This window comes from Eulemur rufifrons, chromosome 4 (assembly GCF_041146395.1).
Source record: "Eulemur rufifrons isolate Redbay chromosome 4, OSU_ERuf_1, whole genome shotgun sequence".
Classification (NCBI taxonomy): domain Eukaryota; kingdom Metazoa; phylum Chordata; class Mammalia; order Primates; family Lemuridae; genus Eulemur; species Eulemur rufifrons.
In genome coordinates, this window is record NC_090986.1 from 10,632,820 (window position 1) to 10,645,709 (window position 12,890).

Consider the following 12,890-nt stretch of genomic DNA (forward strand, 5'->3'; position numbering starts at 1 on the left):
TCCATTTTCTGAAGGATCAGTGAAAAAGCCTAAGGTTGCCCAGCAGACATATAATGCAAGCCACATATAGGTGCCACCTGGGTCATCTCAAATTTCCTAATAGCTGCATGTATAAAAAGTAAAAAGAAGCAGATGAAATTAATTTCAATAATATAATTTATTTAACCTAATATGTCCAAATTATAATCATTTCAATCTGTAATCAATATTTTAAAATGGTTGAGGTATTTTCATGCTTTTTGAATACTACATATTTAAAATCCTTTGTATTTTACACTCACAGCACATGTCAATTCAGAATGGCCACATTCGAGGTGCCCACTGGCCACTCGTGGTGAGCAGCTGCAGTAGTGGACAACGTAAGTCCAAGCAGCCGTCAAGGGCAGCCAAGGAAAAGGCACCAAGAGAGGGTGTGAGCCTGGAAGCACCGGGAACTGAGTATGGTCCAGTCCACTCCAGCATCGTCAGGCAGAAACCCAACTCCAAACGCTCAAAAGAAAAGAAACCATTGAAGTTGAGAACTAAAAATGTCCTTGTCCTTCCTTTCTCGCTGTAGATGTTTGATTTTTATAAGAATTCATCATTCAGCCTTGTGTGTTTACCCGAGTGAGTATTCTCCCAGCCACGAGATGAGATGTCACCTCCCATGGGGACTCAGGCCCCCCCCACCCCAGCCATTTGTCAGTGTGGAGACCAAGGGGATTGCAGTGTGTGTGTGTGTGTGTGTGTGTATGCACGCACACCTGTGTGGCTGGAGTGAATGTGCGTGACTGTAATGTGTGTGATTCACATGTGAGAGCGTGTGTGACCTAGTGTGTGTGATTCATGTGTGACCCTGTAGTGTGTGAGAGAGAGACCGAATCTGAGCATGTATGTGGCGTGAGCGTGTGCGAATGTGCGGTGTGTGAGAGTGCGTTTGTGAGCAGAATCCCCCTCCACACATCCTGGAGCGGCCTTTTCGAAGAGGAGGCCAGGCCGGTCTCAGGACGTTCCCAGTCATTGAGCCATCGGCGCCCCCAGGGCGAAGGTGACCGCTTCACCGTCTCAGCAGGCATATCTGGAGTGTCCACCAGGAGCCGGACGCACGGCGAAGACTCCTCTGCAGCACCGACCCGCGCTCTCCTCCTTATGGCGCCTTCTCAGAAGCAGCCGGGGCGTCAGCTTGTACCTAGCTTCGAGCCTGCCCCCGGCCCCGGCACGTGGCCTGGCGACGTGAGACCTGAGCAAGAAGAGCCACCGCGCCGCCATCTGATCTGACACTGCGCAGCGTGAAGGCCGCATCATACAACTTTGGGGAGAAAAAGAGCGTTCTAGTTCTGCTCCCCGGAGGATTCCGGTGTCGGTGTCGGAGGGGTCCTTCCGCAGCTTTTCCCTGGCGTCGCCATCGCAGCCTCCAGCTTCGCCCTGGCCCCAAGCCCCAAGCCCACGACACACACCCTGTGGGGCCTTTTCTCCGTTTATTTCCCTGTTCTCGTGTTCACACAAACAGGATTTGGTTGCATGCCACCTCCAAACCCAGCCCCCTCAGTTGGTCAAGAAACCCGAAGGCAGCAGCGGCCTCGGGGCGCAGGGGCGAACCCGCAATTCCGCCTGACTCTCTGCTCAGGGTTCCGGCTGTCCTGCTGTTTGTCTCCGTGGTGACTGCCTTTCCTGGAAGTCCTTCCAGCCCCGGAGGAGGCAGGGAGAGGACATCCTGTGAAGCAGAACAACAAGTTAGCAGAGATCGGTGGGCGGGAGGGAGCTCGCCCAGCCTCTGGGACCCTCGCGCTCGCAGATCCCAGCGCAGGCAGGTGCGGTCGGGCCGGCCCGCGCACTGGCACCAGCGCCCTACCGGGCTCGCGGGTCCGAGTTCAGCGCCCAGCCCGGCCGCCAGACGCATCCTTCCCGCCGCAGTAGTTCTAAGGGAACGTGGCCCCTCGGGAAGATGCGCCGAGCAGGGGACGAGGCGATGGAGGGAGAGGGAGTGAAAGCAGTTACATACACGACAGAGACGAAAGTTTTAGAGCTGTTTGTAACAGTGCCGCTGAGTAGCGCTGCGTGGCTTTACTAACCTGTTTGCTTTAGGGTGCACAAATTCTCTGACGTGTATTGTTTTGAGCTGAGCCTAAAGCAAATGATTTCAGAAATTATCACTGGCGCTATAATTAAAACAGAAGATGGTGTCTGTTAAATTCACTCTGCTTCATACCTTGGCTTCTTTCAGTAAATTAAACTTGCAATGCTAAAGCAACGCTTTAGAGAAAACGGGGATATCTGGAAATCTCAGGGTCGTTTGAGTCAGACATCTGAGCTCAGAACCCCAAGGAAGGTTTTAAAAGTTTGGGAACCCACCAGAGAGAGGAAACTATGGATCATGAGCGGCTGTCACTTGCAAAAAACTCCCTCCTCCCCAATCCCCCTCCTCTTCCTACCCCCTACCAACAGAAGGGGATCTGGACTTTGGAACTTGTCATGGGGAAAAGAAACCTTCCCTGAGAAGGCTGCTAATGAATTCGGATTGTATAGTTTTCAAAATCTGATGTTTTGCAATGATGACATTAGTGTGGCAACTGAGGGTCCGAGGCGACAAGTCTGCGCAGCTGCTCCGCACTTTGAAATGCCCAAGACAATGGGCGCAGTGTTCCCGGCGCTTGGCCTCTCCAGCCATTTGCATAGACTGTTCCGCCTGATTGACCGGCAAGTCTGTCGCGGGGATCAGCATTGTTCACGGATCACTTCAAGATGGCCGAGGCGACAAGATTCAGGTGAGAGATGAAGTGGGATGATTCCCGAATGCCGCAAGAAAAAACAACGCTGGGAAGCTTGGCAAGAACTTGGGTTTGATGTTTTCGAGGTGGGACTGCTCTTGAAGACCTCATTTGCTGTTGGAGGGGAAAATTAAAGACACGGATTTTAAACAGGAATTTACAAAGCCTCGTTTATGGAGTAATTTGGGGTCGTCTTTTATCCAAAACTCCAATAATTTTATGGCATTTTATTTCATTGTAATCTTTCACTCTTCAAAGTTTAAAAGTTACACTGCCAAAGGGGAAGCAAATGGTTTCATTCTCCGTGGCCAAAAACTATCACCAGTTGAGTCTGAATTTGTTATTTTCCAGAAACACCATTTTGAAAACTTGGTGATTGTGGTCCGTGGGTGGCAACTCCGAACTGTGGCAGTCCATGGAATCAGGGTGGTTTACTTCCACGTTGCCAGCCAAAAGCAGTACTTGGTTTCAGAAGTCGTTTCACACTTACTACAGCAACGGAGTCACAGACGCAGAGCACCTCCACCACCACCAAAATAATTTTCACTTGACGCTAACGTTTTGACTTCAGCTCAGAAAGACAAGTCTTTGTAATACAAGTTCCTCTTCCCCAGAGGGTTGCCGCGCCATCTGCCACCATTTCTACCCCTAGCACTGAGCTCCCTGGCACTGCGGAACTGGGGTCGGTGTGCGCGTCCAAAATTTCTCTCCTGGGGATTTCAATCTTGGGAGGTGTAAATATTCCTAATAATTCGCAGACACCAGGCCTTGAAGGAGGCTCCTGGGGGAGGGACCTAGGGCGGGAATGAATGAAGCTAGAGGAACCAAGAAGGCTGAAGGGAGGCGGAGGGCTCAGGTCAACGTCTCTCCCAAGCCAAAAACTCTTGAGTCCCCCTCGGACAGCTCTTCCACTGCGGCCACCCGAGGACGTGCCGCGCGGAGGGCCTACCCAGGTGGGGCTAGGCCAGGGCTGCCCGGTCCCCCAAGCCTTTCTTCCCCTCCCCGCTCAGCCTCCAGCGCTCCAGCAAAAAGCCAGTCCTGGGGAAGGCACCCAGCAGCCCTCGCCCGTGGACACAACACCTGGGCACGGCATGTCGGCGTGTCGGGGGCGGAAGCAACACTGGCCCGCAAAGTCCCCGCAAGCGCCCAGGAGGTGTTTCCAGGTCCCCACCCGCGTTCTCTGAGAATCGCAGCGAGGCTCATCTCGGGAATATAACGATTAATCCAGCCGCAGGTTTCCAGATAAGTGATTGTGATGGAGATTGTTGGCGAGAAAATAGACAATTATCCGCTGTTAGCTTTACATAAAGATCGCATTAACTCAAATTAGTTATCAGACAAAAGAGCGTCGGCGCGCGCGCCCTGCCCGCCCGCGCCCTGCCCGCGGGGACCCGGGGCGCACCCGGCCCATTGCGCTGCGCGCAGGGCCGAGGCCTTGGTGGGCGCGCAGCCGGGGCAGGGCGCGGGGCGAGGGGCCGCGCGCAGGGGGATCCGGGCCCGGCCCCCGCGGGAACTCCAGGGTTGCGCTCGGCAGGACGCAGCTCCCGGCTCTAGCCCGGGCACAGCAGCGGCCTACTAGGGCGCCCGAGCTCCAGCTCCTCCCCCAGCGCTCCCTCCACTGCGTTCCGGCCACCCCGCGTCCCTCCCACTTCCAAGTCTCCCTCCCGCAAGCTGTCCTCTCCCACGCGCTCCGCCAGAGCTGCCCTTTTCCCTCCGCAGCCTGCAGCCCCTGGGTGTCTGTCCTTCAGGGCGGCCGCGGATTACTCCGGGAAAGGACGAGCCCTCCCCGCCGCTGAATCAGGCTCGCTGCGAAATCGTCCTCGGCTACGCCAGACGCGCTTCGACCCACCGCCCCGGGACCCACCACCCCCGCTCCCCGCGCGCGGGCTCTGTCCCTCCCACTACATTGAGTAAGGGTCCTCTCCCCGAGACCCTGCTGCCACGCGGGGACGAAGACGAATGGGAAGGGCGGGTTGGGGGAAAGGGGCACTAAGCGACTGTTGGAGCTGAGTGTCGGTAGCCTGGGGGTACGGGGAGACAAGCCCGGCCAGAGCTAAGGCGGGGACAGGGCCATGTGGCCTGGACGCCGGATGAACAAAAATTACTCTCTGTCCCGACACCGCGTAGCGTCCTGCCATGCTCTTTCTCCGTGTTCCTATTAGTGTTGACACCGGCCTGTCTGAGCAGGGGTTTCACTGACGTTGTCGTTGCAAACGCAAGGCCTAGCGCCCAGAGCCCCAGCCGGGCCGCAGGGCCCAGCGGGGTCCCCACTGTCGCTGCCCGAGCTGGCGGTGGTGCTCCCGCCGGGGCCGGCCTCCCCAGGCCCCCAGGGTCCCCAGGCCCCGCTGAATGGGGGGATAATGACCCCCGGTTCCCAAGGCAGGCTTTCTGCTGCCTGGTGAGTCTTGGATTTGTGTGGTCCAAGCCTTTCCCAGCTTGTCCCATTCTGTCACCGGGATAAGGGGCTCCCTCGGCTCGTTTGCACCTGCGTCGCTTTTGGCTCCTTCAGGAATGCGCTGAAGCTTGTAATCAGCTTTGTGAAGCCATTGAGTGCACGGCTGAGTGAAACTTCCAAAGCTCGAGGAGAACCGGCCTCTGAATAGCAGCCAGCATGGGGCTGCTCTCCAAGCTGCGGCTGCCAAATTCCAGCAGAGCCCCTCACAATCGCTCCGCGCGGGCTCCGCTGCTTTCCCCACACTGAGAAAAGTGAGAAAAGAAAAGCGAAAATACCAGTCACCGAGGTTAGCCGTTTGTTCCCAGATTAATGGCAAACGGCTCCCTTCTCCCCCCACCAACATAGATAGCTCACGACTCAGGCAACATGGCCTAGGGGAGGGGAGAACAGTTATTAATAACTCCTCATCTGATTTCGCACTCTGTGTCCCCTGCTCCAGGGCGGGGTTTTCGTGCCAGGCCCCAGGCTCCCGGCTTCCAGTTGCTAAGCTGTGTTCCAAACCCAAGTCTGCTTTGGGCCTGTGGCCTGGGCAGGTCTTAGCAGTCTTGGCTGTGCTCCTGGCTTGAATGGAGGAGTTAGATGAAGCCAAACCTAAGAGATCCCAAAACTAGTCCTGCAAAGCCTCCAAAATATTTCTTCCAGGAAACAAAACAACAAACCAGCTCTAAGCCTTCAGCTTTGGAAGAGAGCAGGCTGCAGGGAAGGCAGAACTTCTCTGACCACTGAGAGGTGTGTGTCTGTTCCTTCTTGCCAGATGACCTCAGCATTTGGAGCTGCAGCGGCCACCCTATGGCACATGTTCATGACTGGCTCAGGAAAAGAGGCATTCTTCAAGGTGTTATTTCTCACCAAGAGTCTCCAGCCATTCAGACAAGTGCCTCCCAGGGCTGCCTCCCAGACCCTTGGGTCCTTCCCTCCCAATCAAGGTAAACAACAGTTCCAGGCTGGCTTTCTTTCCAGAAAGGCAATCCTTGGCAGCCAGGAGCAGCCCAACCAGCTTGCAAAAGGCCAGCCTGTACTCACCCATGGCAAGGCACGCCTGCACCCCAGCAACTGTCAGCTCTCCCAGGACAGGGCTCCTTGGTGTTGTTAAGTCCTGTGGTCCTAGAACAGTGCCTGGCAGTATGTAAAAGACACACTCAAAACATGTTTACTGAATGAAGCAGTCCAGGTTTGTCTCTGAACTCAAAGTCTGGAAGCAGGTGCTCTGAAAAGGAAACATGTAATTCTTTCTTGGATTGTTCATAGGCACAGTCTTCGGTGGTGATTAACTGGCATTACTTGGAGGAGAGACCGTGAAGGCAACATTCTGATCTATGTGTACAAAATCTCTTTAAAATTGCTGTGGATTTCTTTAGCTAATTAATTCTTCCCACCATGAATTGGATGCCTTTCCTTTTTTGCAAGCTCAACTATATCATTTTAATATTTGATCTAGATTTCCATTCCTTCCAGTACAAAGAGGTTCAGTCCTGCAGGGTTTTCCTTCTGCTGCAGCACCTTGCTTTTGTAGGAACACCATAATGTCTGACTGCTGCTCTGTGCTATAAATAGTCCCCTGGTGGATCAGAAAGGCGTAATGGGCCTCTTTAAATACCTAACTTATTATAAAGCCCTGGGGAGAATAACATTAACAGGCAGAGAGGAAAGAGAAGAGAGCTCCCCCTGTAGATGCCCTATTAGAGTTCCTGTTTACACTCTTTGTAAGACTTGGAGTGGGCAAGACTTAGAAGTTTATACACATTAACGAGAGTAAGCTGGGTGGGGGGGGGGCTTGAATGTGAAAGAGCCTGTTTGAGCAAGGAGGCGATGGTACTTCAAGAGGTCAAGTGATTTGCCCAGAATTACTCAGGGGTGTCATGACTGTTATCAGTAATAATAAGAAGTAAGAAAATCAGTGGGTGCTTTGTCCTGTTTCTAAACACATCGGATAGTCCTGTTTAAGATTGAGGAAATCCTTCAGTTCTGAATCCCCAAAGGTGACACAGCGAGAGAATTGGTACTCAAAGAAGAGTTAAATATCTCTCTATGCCAAGACTTTGTGCATCCATTTGTAGATGCTTAAATGCTTTAAACATTCCAAATTCATACCACCCATTTTGACATTTAAAGTTTACTTTTTACTGTAAAGTTTGACATGTTGTTTTCAGCAATGTTTCTCCTTCCAGCCATTCTCAGTAACAAGTCAGGAGGATATGCAGTAATTCAGAAATTAGTGAAATTTTATTCCTGGTGGGGGTGTTGGATTAAGAGGCTGGGAGAGTGTGAAGCAAGTCAACGTGTAATTGTATGATAAGGCTCTCACGAGGAATTTATTGGCCAAGTTGCTATTTCTATTCCTTCCTAATCTCGTTTAGCACATTCATTCTCTGCAATCTGTCTCCATAATCTTCTGTAGCAGAATGGCAGCCAATAGAAGCATGCATGTTTGGAGAGAAGAGAAAATATGCAGAAGCGTGATAAACTGATGCTAATTATCCATATTTAGGACACCAAGTGCAGAAGATCAAGGTTTACAAATAACAAACCAGAGCCAATGATGATGGCTTCCTCGTGTGGAATATATTGGAGGAGACCAGATAAGGGTTTCATGGGCAGGAGAGATTTATTGGTCAAAGGGTTCACCTTCCACTTTTCCACTTTTATATAGCAGTAAATTATTTAGGCTAAATTCACCAGAACATTACTCTTTCATTTGGCGATGTGCCATGACTTGCTCTTTCTTTGTGTCCTTTCAATGCAAATCCTTGTAGTTTAACATCAGTTGATAAGAAACAAATAATTGAAGTAATAGGTAATTCCCTTTAAATTGTGCATATAGGATGGTCCCAGAAAGAATGAGATGAGGTACAGAGAACGGTGCCTGGGCTGAAAGGGAAGCAATCTCAACCTCAGCCCTTCAGTGGCACAACTGGGGGGAAAAATAAAGAATTTAGATACTCACTGAATGTGCGTGTGTGTCTCTGCGTGTCCCACAGCCATCAGGCTGGTGGTGAGCAGGAGGTGTGCAGCTGTCCCAGCAAAGCCCCAACATGGCTGTTTTTCCTGTCTGGAATCTTGATCATTTAAAACAAAAACAAACAAACAAAAAACCTAAATATATTCTTTCTCTTCCCCTCACTCTCCCACACCACCTCCAACTGAATTAATATTTAGATTGGCTCCCAATCCTCTCTGAGACTTCTGGCTCTGACAAAAGACCTAGAAAGAACCCAGACTAGAAACACCGTGTGGCACGGTTGAGGGTTCAGTGGTAGAGATTTTTCCGCATTACAAGAATTGCCTTGTAAAGTTTCCAGAGAGCAAGCACAAAGTAGCACTGTGTTTTGCTACGAACTTGCATGCTTATTTTAAAATTTGTAACATTAAACACCATTCAGTGGTACTAACCTTGGTTTTGGGGGGGGGGGTACTTATTTTCAGCTTTGGCACCAATTGGGAAACTTGATTCATCCTTCGAGAATCTTCTAGAGTTTTCATTTGTAGCTTTTTTAGTTGATGGTGGGCAAAGCAACAGAAATTCTCCATCGAATACACATGGCAAACAAGTGTGGACCACCTATTATAAAGACAAAAAAGAGTTATGTGGAAGTCTGAGTTACTAATTCATAATTCCTACATAAAGAAGTATTAACGAGGAGCACTGATATTTGATGCAAACAATTTTTCTTCACCTTAGACCAGCGGTCCCCAACATTTTTGGCACCAGGGACAGGTTTCATGGAAGACAATTTTTCCATGGACTATTGGCCAGGGTCGGGGGGATAGTTTCAGGATGATTCAAGTGCATTACATTTATTGTGCACTTTTGTTATTATTACTACATTGTAATGTATAATGAAATAATTATACAACTCACCATAATGCAGAATCAGTGGGAACCCTGAGCTTTTTTCCCTGCAACTAGATGGTCCCATCTGGGGGTGATGGGAGACAGTGACTGATCTGACAGGAGACAGAGCTCAGGCGGTGATGCGAGCGATGGGGAGTGGCTGTAAATACAGAGGAAGCTTCACTCTCTCCCCATCACCTCCTGCTGTTCCTAACAGGCCACTGACCTGTACCGGTCCTCAGCCCAGGGTTGGGGACTGCAGCCTTAGAACATCTGGACAAGAAATTATTTGCATGCTTTCACACACATACAACAAGCCTGAGATGCCATTCATTAAAAAATGCATCTTTACTTTACATGCTGCTGTGAAAGAACAAACTGTCAATTATAATTGTAAGTTGTCAGTGATGGTAATAGTGCATTTAGATTCCAAAGGTGAAAAAAGTATTTAGAACGTGTATCTTAGGACCAAAAAAAATACAGTGTGCATATTTGAGTTACTCAAATAATGAGTTTGTAACATTTTTGCCCAAAATGTTTTGAAAATTACCCATTGTTCTGTAGAAATAAACTTTGTTGTAAATTAATAAATGTGTTAACAATTGTGTAGTTAACACATGAAACACATACTGTCTAGTTATATTGGGTTAGAAATGTAGAATTAAAACACTTATCCATTCAATTCACCAAAAGGAGAAAGAAAAGGTAAAAACAAAAATATCCTTCCATCAGCAATAATCTAGCAATTGAAGCAAAAATTGTAGATTGCTGGGTTCTTTTCATAAATTATCTAAGTTAGAGTAAAAACCCCAGTTGTTCACTTTATTTGACACATTCAGATATTTAAAAAACCAACGTGCTCCTTCACAAATATTAATACATATTTGGTGCCTTCCAAAGTAAAGTGAGTAATTTAGGCTTGCTTGGTTTGGTTTGGTTTTGGTACTGCAGATTGGATGTGGTTAATTTGAGTAATTTGATCCCAGAATCAGTTTTTCTCCCTGAATTACAGGATTTTTATCTAAATGAACTAAATAGCACCTGAACTTTTTACCCATATGTGCTCTCATGTTCACCTTCAAATAAATATCTCTTCTTACCCACACTTGGGATCACCACCAATATGTAAAAACTAACCATTATTGTGAAGGCAGGATTAAGTTCAGAGAAAAATCAACAATTTTAGAGTAAACAGTTAAATGCAAGGAACCAGTTAAATTGGTTACCAGTTGAACCTAATTGTAACATTTTAACTTCTCCTTAAAATTAAATTCAGTGTTTCCTTTTCAGTTAGCTTGTGTTCACACAGGCAGACACAGAAGCTAATTTTTACCCCACTAGAAGTGTACCTTGGCAGAATGTGGGAAAGCAGGTGAGGGAGGAAGTTACCTACCAACAGACCTGGAATTTCAAATGTGGCTGGTAGGACACCTGTGCTCTTCTGAGGCTGAACGCCTATATGTGAGCTTGCACCACGCCCATGCAGCTGTGCACATGTGTGCGTCTGTGTGTGCGCATGTGTGCACGCACCCTGGTGCCCATGCGCTCACAGATGGGGGCTGAATCGCAGCAAGATGCAGCAGACGGCACTTCTGGCTCCTGCCAGAGTTAGGCCCTGATGGAGCTGGGCGAGGAGAGAATGCAGGTGCAGAGATTCCAGGAGGAGATCAGAGGAAGACAGACACTCTGAGTTAGTGTCTTTCTGGAGAGCATGTCTTCCGTATAGCCCATGGAGCCAGCTATGTGCTGGTGTGAACTGTGTGCTTCACAACCACTCTTGGGGCTTTTTCTAAATGAGAGGATGATTAGCTCGGGGTGTGGCTGTTCATTACTTTTACTCCTCCTGTCCAGGCCTCTCCCCCTACCCTGTGTCCATTAATAAACAAATATATATTCATAGTGCATGCAAACTTAAGTAAGCATCTCTTTCAAAAATACCTAGCTCCCACTGAATTTTCAAATAATGCAGAAGATGGCTTTGTGTGTTCATCTTCCTGGATCACTCGCCTGGACCACTTTAGTGCAGATGTTATAGCCTCTTTTAAAATATTCTCCAGCCGTGATTTCTTCTCTATGAGCAGTATATACTGAAGTATCTGAAATAAACACAGAACTCCGAGTATTGTTTGCTGTGAACTCGTTAGCAAGATGATTACAAGATACTGCAAATGTGCTTGGCGTGTTGAAACACACTTTCAGCTCCAATGACTTCAAATAGCTTCTAAGTAAAACAAATAAACAGAATAATGGTGGGATTTATTTGGAATTATTCATTATGAGACTACCCAAGGCATGACATTTCCAATCATGTCTTAATTTCTTTATAGAAGCAGAAACAGTTTTCATATCTTGACATATTCATCACACCGAGCTCGGGCAGTTACCTCTCTGGCTCATTCTGCAGCTTCAAGAGCTGATAGGACACCATGGGGTCTTTTGCAAGTTATGCCTGGCTTGCCCCCACTTCCGCACGTTAAATGTGAAATAAATGCCCAGGCTGACTCTCCTACATTATGATCTATGAGTTGATGTGTTAAATGAGCTCGTTGCTTTAAAGGTTATAAATGACAAGATTTTTACTATTACAAGTAATTTATAGCTATTTCCTGTTTGACATGACAGATCCTCGTGGAGAAGTCCAAATTTGTCTGCTTGACATACATTTATTTTAACACTTTTCTCCTTCTCCAAATTCTAGCATGTATTAACTACTGTTTTCCTAGGTGTCAATTTGCACCTGTGGGGTCTACCTCTCGAGGCCTCGCTCAGGTCCCCTGGCCTCTATTTCAGCTGGCTGCCTGCATCTCAACTGCTAATGTGGGTGATTACTGGCGTATTTACTGTAATTTATAAAAATCACAGGAAATGACATTTTTATTAGTCACTGACTCCACCATCAGCAACTGCAGTGGATGTTATGCACACAAATGCATTTAAAAAATTGTTCTTCCGAAATCAGAAGCTCTTTCCGGTCTCTGATTCTGTGAAACGATCACATTTCACTTTCGCTTACCACGAACGGGCTCACTCGGGAGCTCAGAACTTGGCTTAGTCCTCAGGCCTTGGAACTTTTCCTGGGGGGACTGGATTAGGGGTCAGGACTTGCTCTCCAGGGCTGAGAGGAGGCTCCGTAGAGGTCCTGACCCCAGTCTGGGAGACAGAGTGGAGGGCAGTTAAGAGCTGGAACTCCTGGGGCCGGCTGCAGCTCACAGGCCCTCTGCCAGCCCACGGTGAGCCCTGTGCCTGTGCTTGCTGTCATCACTGCTGCTGGTGTGCCAAGACTTCATGTCCCTTCCACACCATGGGCTCCAGAGCCACTTGGAGCTGCTGCCACGATAATCTGGCTTTCCCAGCCCCTCCCATGTCTCCAGGAGGCCTTGCCCATCTGAGAAGGTTGAGGGAGGCTGGATCTTAAAGGATGAGTAGGGATTTTTGTGTGGACAGAGGGCAGGGGGGCTCACTTGCTGTGACCTAACGCAGGGAGTTATGACAACAGGTGACGGACAGTCGGGATCCAGTGTGCATCACAAGCACAGTGTGCACCGGGCGCTGCACTATTTCTACCTTCATTATCTCATAGTCTTCATAGTAACCCTGCCCCCTTTCCTCATCGAAAATCACACAGTAAGTGCCAACCTTGGATTTGGACCCAGGTAGGTGTGACTCCAGAGTTTGTTTTTACCACTCTGCTGTGCCACGTTATTGAGGATAACCGTGGAGCCAAAGGGAAGTGGACTTTAGACCAAAACAGAGGAGAAGCCTCATTCAGAGAGGGGAAGGCTGGGGCGGAGGAAAGGGGACTGTGCTTGTTATGTCTCTAACTTAGTTAATACGTCCACGTGAGACACTGTAAACC